This window comes from Telopea speciosissima, chromosome 6, assembly GCF_018873765.1.
Source record: "Telopea speciosissima isolate NSW1024214 ecotype Mountain lineage chromosome 6, Tspe_v1, whole genome shotgun sequence".
NCBI classification, from domain to species: Eukaryota; Viridiplantae; Streptophyta; class Magnoliopsida; order Proteales; family Proteaceae; genus Telopea; species Telopea speciosissima.
This window is the reverse complement of record NC_057921.1, coordinates 7583635-7595248: the sequence shown is the minus strand read 5'-3', so window position 1 is coordinate 7595248 and position 11614 is coordinate 7583635. Positions and strand designations below refer to the sequence as shown.

Here is an 11614-nt window from a genome sequence, read left to right as displayed (position 1 = left end):
GGGATCTCCTCATATTTTCAGAACACTACTCACCTTCAAGTAAACCACTCATAGCATCGATGGAACCAAAGACTTAGGCATAGAGTATTGTTGACCATACTTTCTTTTTTCAGGCATTAAGACAAAAGCTTTTTTTTCTTTCTCAACCACAAACTCTATTTCTACTCTACTACTGTTTTCTGAATGAGATGGTGGAGCATACACCAGACATCCAAATACTTGGTAGCTTCGCTTTTTGCATATATCCATAAGACATTGAGATATTGATGCACGAGTTTTTTTTTTTTTAGAGTTTCCTCCCAAGGAATTTCTATCAAGTCACCCTGCTTCATGAGGCATAGTGCCCTGTCTAGTCCCAAGGAATTTCACTTTCTTTTCTGTTCCTTGTTTTTCTTTTTTCTTTTTTTCTTTCACTTTCACTTTCATGCCTTGCCTTGCCACAAACAAATTGGTCTCAACTACTAGCCAAAAGATTAAAGGGTCTATAAAACACATAGAGCAATCTAGCCATCAAATGAAATAACGCTCATATTTTCCAATTCAGTCCCTCTCACCGGATGCAAGCCAATTATCGTCCTTGAAAAGGAATTTCTTTATTATTTTGTATGCTAGGGCACCTAATTCCCTTTTTCTCTTGCTTCGCAATCAAAGAACGTATACACAAAACCAAACTATTGCCACAATCAAAATTTACCAATTAAGCCCAACATCCCCCCCACACTTAATTCATGCAGTGTTCTCAATGCATGCATAAAAGAAAGAATAAGGACAAGGGAGGAGATGAAGGGGCTTACCAGATATAATCAACAAAGAGGATCATGAAGAGTCATGAGCTCTACAAAAAGTGCTAGGAGCAGCAATAGAAATCTCAATCCATAGCCAGTAAATGGAGAAATAGTTCAAAATCAAAAAACACTCGACCATGAATTTTAGTAAAGCTAGAAATAATATAGAAGTTAAGCACAACTAAGAAATATCCAATAAAAAAATCTGTCCTCATGGGACAATGGAAAATGAAGGCATTAAAACTCAGGCCATCAATCCTTCCCTTCTCCCCTGTTTGCAATATAGAACACATGTCATGTTTAGAAAAACCAACAAAAAACGGATCACAATAAGCATAAAAAGGATTATGAATAACCTCATCAAAATAATCATAAAAAATGGGAGGTTTACTCAAATCAATCCTAGCAATAAAACTATCCGCTCTTTGCAGAATTTGGTTTTCCAAATAAGGATCATGATAATATGCTTGAAAAGCATTAGGACTAGCATTGTCCTCCTCAATAAAATCATCAAACCTAGGAGGTTTGGACAAATCAACATGTGAGACAATGGAATCCTCAAAATGACAATTATATGGGTTTTCCAAAGAGAGAGGGGGAGATCAAATTTTCAGGGTTTCTATGCTATCATGAAAATCTGATTCTAAATCAGTAAAAACACCAGGCTCACTAAAATCAAAAATTTCAGGCAAAAGGTGGACTTCCCCAAGTAGCTCATCAAACCTCGCTTCACTAATATCCTGAGGAGACTCAATCTCAACAAATAAATCATCATGAAAAGCAGCTTGTTGGGAATGACTGTCATTAACCTCAAATTGGGGTGGTTGAATTTCAATATCATTAAACTGGGGATAGGGTGGTTCAGGCTGAACAGGAATCTGGTAACGTAGACTAGGTTCAGGCTGACTAGGTAATGTACTCGTTTCCTCCTCTTGCACCATGGTGATCAGTTGAGAGAGTTGCTTCTCCATGGTATTTTGGCTTGTTGTGAGAAGGGCTATGTATTTCTCAAGCTCATTCAGTCTGGCCTCCTCACCTATGTTTTGAAACTCAAGGGGTTGGTGATACGGTGCAAGGAGAGGTGGCCCATTGAGATTTAATGGAGGGTTGGGCATTGGAGGACCAAACTGACCATGATATTGGAAATTGGGTGGTCTAGCTTGGTTATTCCATTGATCCCATAAGAAATTGGGATGTTCACTCCACCCCTGATTGTAAGTGCCAGAAGAATTGTATTGAAATAGAGGACTCATATTCTCATCACCAAAGCTCCCCCATAAAGATTAGGGCATCCTTCTACAACATGGATAGTCTGGGGATGTGACCAATCAAAATTTTCCGAAAGCCCATAGTTGGGTTGGGGAGCAAAATTGTACTGGGGTGGTGCAAAATTGTTCTCTATCTCACTACTTTTGGCTTCCCTAGTTTGTTTAAACATTTCCCCCAAAGTTCTGGTTGTCTTAGCATAGTTCCATCTTTCCCCCAAAGTCATAGGTGGAAGTGTATCTCTCATTATTCTAAACTAACCACCTATCCCAAATTGAGGTCTCCCTTAGAAAAATTAAAGAAAAATAAAAGACTAGAAAAAATTCACTAAAAACATGAGGGAATAAATAGACAGTTGGTGCATTGCCCTAAAAAATCGAAACTATGGTTCCAAAGCTGTAAGGTTGCCATATAGGTTGACAGCAAGGGAACCCATATAGTCTTCAAGAGCCACCTACGAGCGACTCCAATTGGATTCTAATGTAGAGTGGATGACTATTATACGTTTCTGTTTCCAAGGCACTCACTATGTCGCTGTCCTGTTATCAAAGTTGGTCACCTCCAAAGATAAGTCATATGCCATTCCACCCAACCAAGTCATGATGCAGCGTCATAGGTAACTTAATCCTATGAGGGACACCAAAAGAGGTTGGGTTTGAGCATAAGAAGGACTTTAGATTGGGCGGCACAGTCTTTGAAACAGAAAAGAAACAAGATGAAGTTTTCAAAAACTAAATTTTTTTTTTTTAGAAGAAAAGGTAAAATAAAATAAAGCACTTCGAATTACTTAAAAATCAAAAAAATAAAGTGGACAATAATCTCCCTGGCAACGGCGCCAAAAACTTGTTTGAGTTAAAATAATACTGCAAGCGTACGGATCAATCGTAGCTACGGGTCGAACACAAGGAGATATACGCCACTCTATTTAACTAACTTAAAAGTAATGCAAAGTGAACCGAACCGTATTGAACTTGCTTGCATGAATACTTGAATAAACTTACCATGGCTTCCTCTTCTAAATTTCCACGTCTTGTCATCAACATAGGAACTTAGACTAGGAAGCTTGAAACCAAACTAGAATTATTACAACCATATTGAAGACATAAAATTAAAGCATGAATCAAAAGCATTACAACCATGGAATTGAAAGCATAAAATCAAACTAGAATTTAGAAAGCAAAAACTTGAAGAAGAAAAGAAGAAATTTCACTAATGAATTGAACTAAAAACTGAATTAAAACTAAGCTAAAACTAACTTAAAAAACTGAACTAGAACTAACTCTTACAACCTAAAGGGCAAGAGGTATTTATAGGGGAAAGGGAGAAGAGAGAAGAGGGAAGTGGTAGGAGAAATATTCCCTAAGAAAAGAGAATATTCTCTTCTCCTTCCTCCTTTACAATGCCTTGAATCCCAAGAAAAAAGAAAAAAAATAGAAAGAGGGAGAGAAAAGAATCCTAGATACATAAACCTTCTATTTATTAAAAAGTAACTTTCTAATTCTAACTTGTGCTTCATTTTCTTTGTAGGTGTCTTCTCCAAGCAATGAGATCATGGCATCTTTGATTTTTCAACCTTCCATAGATGAGAGAATATCTTTCAAAAGAAATCTATCCCAAGTAGAATTCCAAAAGTGCCCTTGAAAAGTTGGAGGAGAGAGAGAGCAAGGGTGATTTCTAGGATTCCACTCACAATTAATGAAATGTAAAATCTGTCCTTCAAAAAAAATGTGGAGCATGGGATGCTTATTGGGCCTCACTATTGCATTCCTTGCGAAAAATCACCAAAAATAGATCCAAATTTCGTCCAATTTGGAGTTTGGGAGCCCAAGATATCTCAAGTTGAAGTTGGACTGCTCCAGAGCCTTCCAAATGGAATCTTTCGGCTGACAAAAAGATAACTTTTGATAATTTCACTAAGGCCCATGGAATCCGAACTTCTGCTTTACTTTATCCCCGGCCGACTGTCAATAATTACAAATAAACCCTTATCCACGGAAACTGTCGTAACTTTTTCATTTCAACTCGGAATCAAGTGTCGTTTGAACCGTTGCGAAGCTGACTCGACGGGCTACGCATCTATACTATTAACACCTCAAAATTATGCTAATGGGCACATTGTAATCACATTCAAATTTAATTGATTGGCGTGATTCTTTCAATGCTCAATCCAAACTTGATTTTCTTAACTCCTGGGGCGCTTCTGGCTATTCTTAGCATCTTTTGCTTCATTTTCACAAGAATTCACCTAAAACCTGAAAAGCATAAGAAAGCACCAAAGTAACTCTGTCCAATGTGGTAAAATGTATGTTTTATGCCCTAAGATTTCACACATAAATGTGGTCATCAGCAACCCTAACCATACTATATGAACTATCGTGTTGAGAGGTATTTCGGGTGCATCAACGTCCCATACCACCTAGTACCTGGGTACCAGTACGACACGGCATATGACAAACCATATAATAGCACTAACCGTATGCTATAATATGATACTATCGTATCGAGAGGTATTTCGGGTGCATCAACGTTCCATACCATCTATCACCTGGGTACCAGCACGAAACGACGCATGACAGACCAATTATAAACACGATGAAGACATTAATAAGCCACATTCATAACGCATACATTCTCAATTTTCACAAACATAGTTATAATAATGCAAGAATGAGTATGCATGAGAAATGACATACAAGCATAACATAATGCAAAGTACTCCCAAATTAAATAAAATTCACACCCACTCACCTATTAGTTCGCAATTCATTTATTAGGGTTCATCGTCGATCAACGTATGATAATCCTCACCGTAAGAGTAATGGTGCCTAAAGAAGCATGATAAAACAAGTTAGATAACGTAGGAGGGTCCCAAAGGGTCTCCAAAGGTTAAGGTTTAAGGAAGGATAATAGAGTCTAGGTGGACTCTTGAATGGAGGAACAATGCCTGGGTCCAACTCGGGCAAAATACTCCAAAAACCAGGATGGGACTCTTAGGTGGATTCTGGTATGGGTCCACTCTTGGGTCCAGTGCGAACCAGCAAGCATGCGGACTCTGGTCTGGGTCCACTCCTGGGTCCAGCCCGAACCAGCGAGCATGCGGACTCATAGGACGGACTCTGGTCTGAGTCTACCACAGGGTCCAGCTGTAGGCAAAGAAGGGGTGGACTCTGATTGTGGTTTCTGGTCTGAGTCCACCACAGGGTCCAGCAACCTGCTGAATCCGAAATTCACCACATGCAAGCTCCCGGACTCGATTTCTCTTGGGTTTCAGCCCACAAGGACTAGGGGAAAAGGTCTATAAGCCACCTAGGGTCATAATACCCTACCCTTATCATAGGGTTGTTGGGTTCAAAGGGTAATTTCATCAAAACCCCAAATCTAGGGTTTCTCCACCAAGAACCCTAGATCCAAGAAATCAATTCCAATAATAAGTGAAGAGAGGTCTTAGAGGTGAGCTTCAAGCCCCCAAGTAAGTAGGACATCAAATCCAAAAGCATCATTGGGTTCCAAATGGAACCCTAGGTTCAAAACCCCCAACCTAAATGGTTTCATCTCCAAACCCAAAAAGAATTAAAGAAGAGAGAGAGAGAGAGAGAGAGAGAGAGAGAGAGAGAGAGAGAGAGAGATAGATTTAAGGACCTACCTCAACCAAGACAAACACTCCTAGGGTAGAGCTGCACAAGCCCTAGGGTTCTTCCCATTCCTTCCTTCTCCTTCCGTTCCTTTCTTTTCTTTTTCTCTTCTCTTTTCCTTTCTCTCCTCACCTCCACGATTTTGCTAGGTTAGATGAGTTATGACCACTTAATGGTCATAACCCCAAGTGTAGTGACTTAGTTAGTGGGTGCCTAGTGGCTTGTGAGTGGATAGTTGGATTAATCCACATAACTCCAAAACCCTTATTTGTCTCTAGTGGATCGCTAAGATATTAGTGGCTTGTGAGTGGATAATTGGATTAATCCACATAACTCTAAAACCCTTATTTGTCTCTAGTGGGTCCCTAAGATATTAGTGGCTTGTGAGTGGATAGTTGGATTAATCCACATAACTCCAAAACCCTTATTTGTCTCTAGTGAGTCCCTAAGATATTTTAAGACCCCACACTAAAATACAAAAGGAGATGATGGGGCCTACGACATATTATCCACAATAAATCATATGGCAGGTGTGGACTCAACCCCGTGGGTCTAGCTCAAGGTCCAGTCCTGCAGAAATAGGGTAAACCCAAGGTAATAAACTCTTGGCTTTGGCCCACCTTTCGAGGGTTACGAAGGGAGCAGCACGTACACATGATATTTATGGATTAAATGCTCACCTTCACACGGTCACATCACCCATCACATCAAAATTTCACCCTTTTGACCGTTGGCAGCGCCGCAACATCTACCAGTGAACGTTCTACATGGCCTGAAGAATTAAGGTATAGTTTGGATGCGGGTATAACAAGCCACCCATAATAATGAGACACGTGGTATTAAAGAAGACATCCGGCCAGAAGAACTAGAGCAATCATACCCACACAAGATTCATCCTGAGGGTCCGAGGCCTGCTCGGGGTAGCGCAAAGTAGCTGGCACACCTCTATTGGGTCAACGAGCCAGGCCAAAGTAATCCTCCATGCCCTGACACATCATCACCCACTAAGTGTGATTACTCAACAAAGGCCTTAGCACATCATCGCCTACTAAGTATGGTTATCCAGCGAAGGAAACCACCCTCCACGCTACAATGACATTAATGAGCATTTAATGATGCTCACCAAACAAGGCTCAGCTCCCAGATATATAGGAGGCCATATATGTTAAAACTCTGTAGAACTGAATGCTTAGATGATCAAAATAGATCATCGATGCCCTTTATTTATAATAAACTGAATTACAACTAGTCACAGTAGAAGTAGGAATGCCACCTCAGCCTAATCCTATTAGGAATTCCTAATCCAACTAGGAATGCCAAAATAGAGATCGGCTGAGGGAGGAAAAAACAGAAAAAGGGAAAAAAGAGAACAAAAGAAGGATAAATCATAATACAACTAGGACTAATTACCTCTATGCAGGTTCTACCCTCGGAGGGCCTACCGGAGGTTTCTTGACGCAATACCCAGTCTTGGGATTTCGACTGGTGTATCTCATTAAATATATCATAACTAGGAGCAAAGCCTCTTAATCCTTTTAATTCCATGTTCCCCTTCACGAAACATCCATGTAGATGTGAGAGTAGATACCTCTGTAGCACTTGAAAGAGGAAAATTATTTCCAGGCAGTTCTGTCATGTGGTTGATTGTAATCAACCAACCCACGAAACTTGGGAAACAGGGTTGCATGCTGCATTTTTGCCATTTATAATGTCCTATTTCTATTCAAGACCTGACTGGATCTCTGATTTGGGAATATTTGTTGCCCTACGGTTGGTGGGATCCTAGAAGCATGACCACCTATTACCTCATTCAATGACTGAATCCTCAACTGGGTTTTGAGCCATCTGCATCATTTAAGGATTGCTATGGTTGCCATGTACACCATGCATATCATTTGACAAGGTCGTTTTGAGAGATGTCAGCATATTTAGAAAGGTTGAGGTTCCCTCTGACTTGCATACTAACACTACCAAATGACTGGACTGGACTGATTGGTGCAGATGAGGTAGCTGTTTTGGGTTCCATGCTGGTTGGGAGTCCTGGCAGTAGGTTCACCTACTTACCGATGTTACCCAGATCCAAATCTTAACTTCGATATTTTCAGGACTAAATATGTTTTTCTGATCAACAGTAGGTATGGTTACACCTGTGGTTGTTGTCCTCCCAAGTCCTGTGTTATGTACTAGTTTCAGATCGGTCCTGTAAGGGCTTGGATGAGGGCATAAATAATATTGGGTTCCTTCCCCTTATAGACCAGTTTATGAGGGTGAGTTCTTCCAATCGTATCAATTGGTGCTTTCATTGACCCATTTTTTTGTGGTTGATTACTCGGGAGGGGCGACCTGGTGCCAGAATGCGAGCCAATAGGAAAGGGCTACCTGCCGCCGGGTAGAATCTTGGAGCAGGGTGGAGCCGTTTAGAAAAGGCTACTTGATCCAGAGTGGGCCGACGAGGGCATCAACTATTGAAGGGTGGGGTAATGTTATATACAACAGTTCCACATCGGTCCCCGTAAGGGCTTGGATGTGGGCATAAATATTATTGGGTTCCCTCCCCTTGTAGACCGGTTTATGAGGGTGAACTCTTCCAATCGTAACATCCTGCCTACAGTGAGGCAAGACTTTGAGGTGGGAGTTGACCTGAGACGGCAAGGGCTTGGAGATCAATCCTATCAATTTGCTTATTGTGGACTCATGAAAGGTGTATTTACTCCACTCTGATACTAAAGGAAAGGCTCGACGAAGGGCCCTTGATCCGGGAAAATGCTTTCGGAGATCGAGATTGGATTTGTTTTTCATCGAAAACGAAGAAGGTCGAGGATGTCTGCATTCTCAAAGTAATAGAATAGGTCACAGTTTCTCATTTGATTATTGTCATTTAGCCTAACATTCTTTTCGTGATATTTCACTTAACCTTCTAAGGTACAAACGACATTTATGTACCATATGATTGCAAACATGAGCCCTCGGCAAATAAAACATTAAATTGGAACATTTAAATAATACATCATCATAGAGACACAATGCAGTATGATCCATTGATAACAAGTGTATCAAGCAGAACTGCAGCTATAATTGAAGATGGGTGACAACATTTTGTGGGAGGAAAGAGAATATTAGTATAGGTCCCACTGTTTATTATGTGAGAGAGCATAAAATGGGATCTGCAATACGGCTTCATGAGGATCTTGATGGTAACATTAACTTAAATAAATTGACGATCCTTGTTAAAAATTAGATTTATCCTTGTTAAAAATTACATTGGTTAACTCCAATTGAAGAACGAAAATTCTATTTCTTTTCTATGCCATCCAAACACAAACACAAAGAGAAGAAAATTTTAGTTTTTTATTTTCTTTTCTTTTCTATGCCTACCAAACACCACCAAGAAATTTTTGATTTTCTTTTCATTTCATTTCTTTTCAGTTCCGAATTGAATCAATTAGGAGAAGTGGATTCAGATTTCTAATCTCTCTGCATCCGACACCCTGCCACCCCGGGTAAGAATTGCCAATTAGAACCCAAAAATTGTAATGAACCACCCATGGTTTAAGGAATCAGTATCGTATCAGCCAATTCATATTGATATCGGTGGAGACTGATATGATACCGATCCAGAGGTACTGACCCAGAGTTGAAATGTAAATGAAATCATTTTTTATTGAAATTTAAGAGAAACCATTCGATCCAGACTGATACGGGCCGGTCCAGATCAGTATGAGCTGGAACAACCTAAACTAAATCACAAGATGATTGGCATTGGACTCTTTTTGTTTGCCTTAATGACATTTTATGTTCATTGAATACATGTACATCTTTTGTAATTATTAAAGCACCCAGACAGCAGATAGTGCTAGCCCATAATTACGCTACTACAGCTAGGATTTCGCTAAGATTTCTCAACTTTCAGCCACTGGTTGAAAGTAACTGTAAGTTTTTTTTAATATTATTTCTTTTCATCAGAAAAAAAAAAAAAAAAAAAACTAAATCACAAACCATTCACCCCAAAATCACACCTCAGAATCCCAACAATGCAAATTGAAGTGTAACGTATGCAATGTGATCTACTTAGGACCCATATACAGAAAAAATCCATCACATTAACTTATTCTACCTTTGAGTTATTGGAAACCTATCCCATTTGCTAAGATTTAGTTCCTGTATTGATTGATTGCATTGCCAATGTACATTGCCCAATCTGGATCTCATTATACCCATACGACTAATGCTATACATTCACGTGTTAGCTTCAACTTAAAAGACTTTTTATTACCGCTTTCAAATTCAAACTAGTTCTTTAACCTCTTACAAAATGCCATGATTTGCATCAGAGGAACCGAAACAACTGTTGCATCAAATCCAGAAAATCCTCTTTCCCTGTTTCATGGTGTCAAAGTTCGAGCCTTCCGCTAGCACCGCCCCTATAGACCCAACCCCATCCCCCTCTTTCACAACATCCATTCGTGTTGTGACGGTTGGAGCTAAGACCACACACTGGTATAATGGCATTGCTGTTCTGCTTCCGTGACAACCAAAAAATTAAACTTTCCTTTCCAACCCCATCCCCCCTCCCTTTTTTAACTGTAGAACAAAAGCAAATTCAATTCAGTTGAGAGAACAAACAAAATCCTACCAAACCATTAAAAGGGAACTGGAGAGAAGCAAATAACAATTTATGAGCAAAGACTGGTTGGCTAATATGATTTTTCTTGCTCTGTATGTAGTTAATTTACCGTTAAAAAGAAATCAGAGTGACACTTAGTTTGGAAATCAGTATGCTTGCATTTATATCCTAACCATAGAAATCCCCACCATGCAGTAGGCCTGAAACCCAGTGGTTGAAGTAGCAGAGGAACATGCTGAAGCTCAAGCTGGCCTGCAAAGCACCAAGCTCGTTATTGATGGGAAGCATTATCCAAAGATGGTAAAATTGCATTACCATGCACTCATGGCAACTTACCTTGCCTTGTTGATCCTGCAAACTGATCAGGTCTCATCTGCTGACTCCTTAAAAATGAGAACCTCGTTGCAATCCAAGAAATGCAGAAGGCCAACTACTACACCTTCGTCATGCTGATCCATATGTCCCTACAAAACAGATGCTACAGATTTCCAAGGAATATTACCTTTCCTGATGCCCAATGACTTAAAAGTTATCAAAGATTATGCTGTCAGAGGATCTGATTTCCAAATTTCTGTCGAGGCATTCGATCCCTTCTTCCATGCTCTTTGATAACATGCAAAATTTTCCATGTGGGTCCACTATTCCAACTTCCAAGCCAGATTTCATGTCGAGTCTCCAACAATGGAAAAAGAAGCTTCAACCTCGACAATGTACTGAATAGCCCAAATATCTGCACATTAGGGTCTTCAATCAGAAGCCATGGCATTAACAGGATGGTAAGAGAATCAGAGCATAACACAACAATTCCTTCACCTACTTGCACTTCTACAAGTCCTCAGCCTGCAGCTACACCTACAACTCCTTCAAGGACGTCACAGTCTCCACCTCTGACAGATCCTATGACTCCTATAGTATCCTCGTCACCCATTGGTTTAGGTGTTGGAACAGAGAAATCAGGCTCTTCATGTCCTTCGATTTCTGCAGCATTCGTTCGCTTGAAAACAACCTGCATGATACTGTCATTGGTAGCTGGTGGAGTTTCAGATATAGTGTTCAGTAATAAATTGGAAAAGTTTTACTTGCAATCAACCATGTGAAGGAATTCCGAGAGTTCTCATGCAGCAGAGATCAGACAATGTATCTAACCACTGAGCTGAGTCAAACTTACCCACCAACATAAAGCAGTTTGTCTATTTGAATTTCCAGAGCAGCTCCTCTTAGCAACCTAGATTTAGACCAGAAGACATGCATGAGGCAAAATTTAAAATAGAGAGAGATTTCCTTATCTCACTTCCATTTTGGTGGAA

General features: G+C 40.0%; 1 pseudogene; it reads left to right on the top strand.

Moving 5' to 3' along the window:
* The first annotated feature begins 10426 nt into the window (after positions 1-10426).
* Positions 10427-11586, top strand: LOC122666194 (annotated as a pseudogene).
* Positions 11587-11614: the final 28 nt, after the last annotated feature.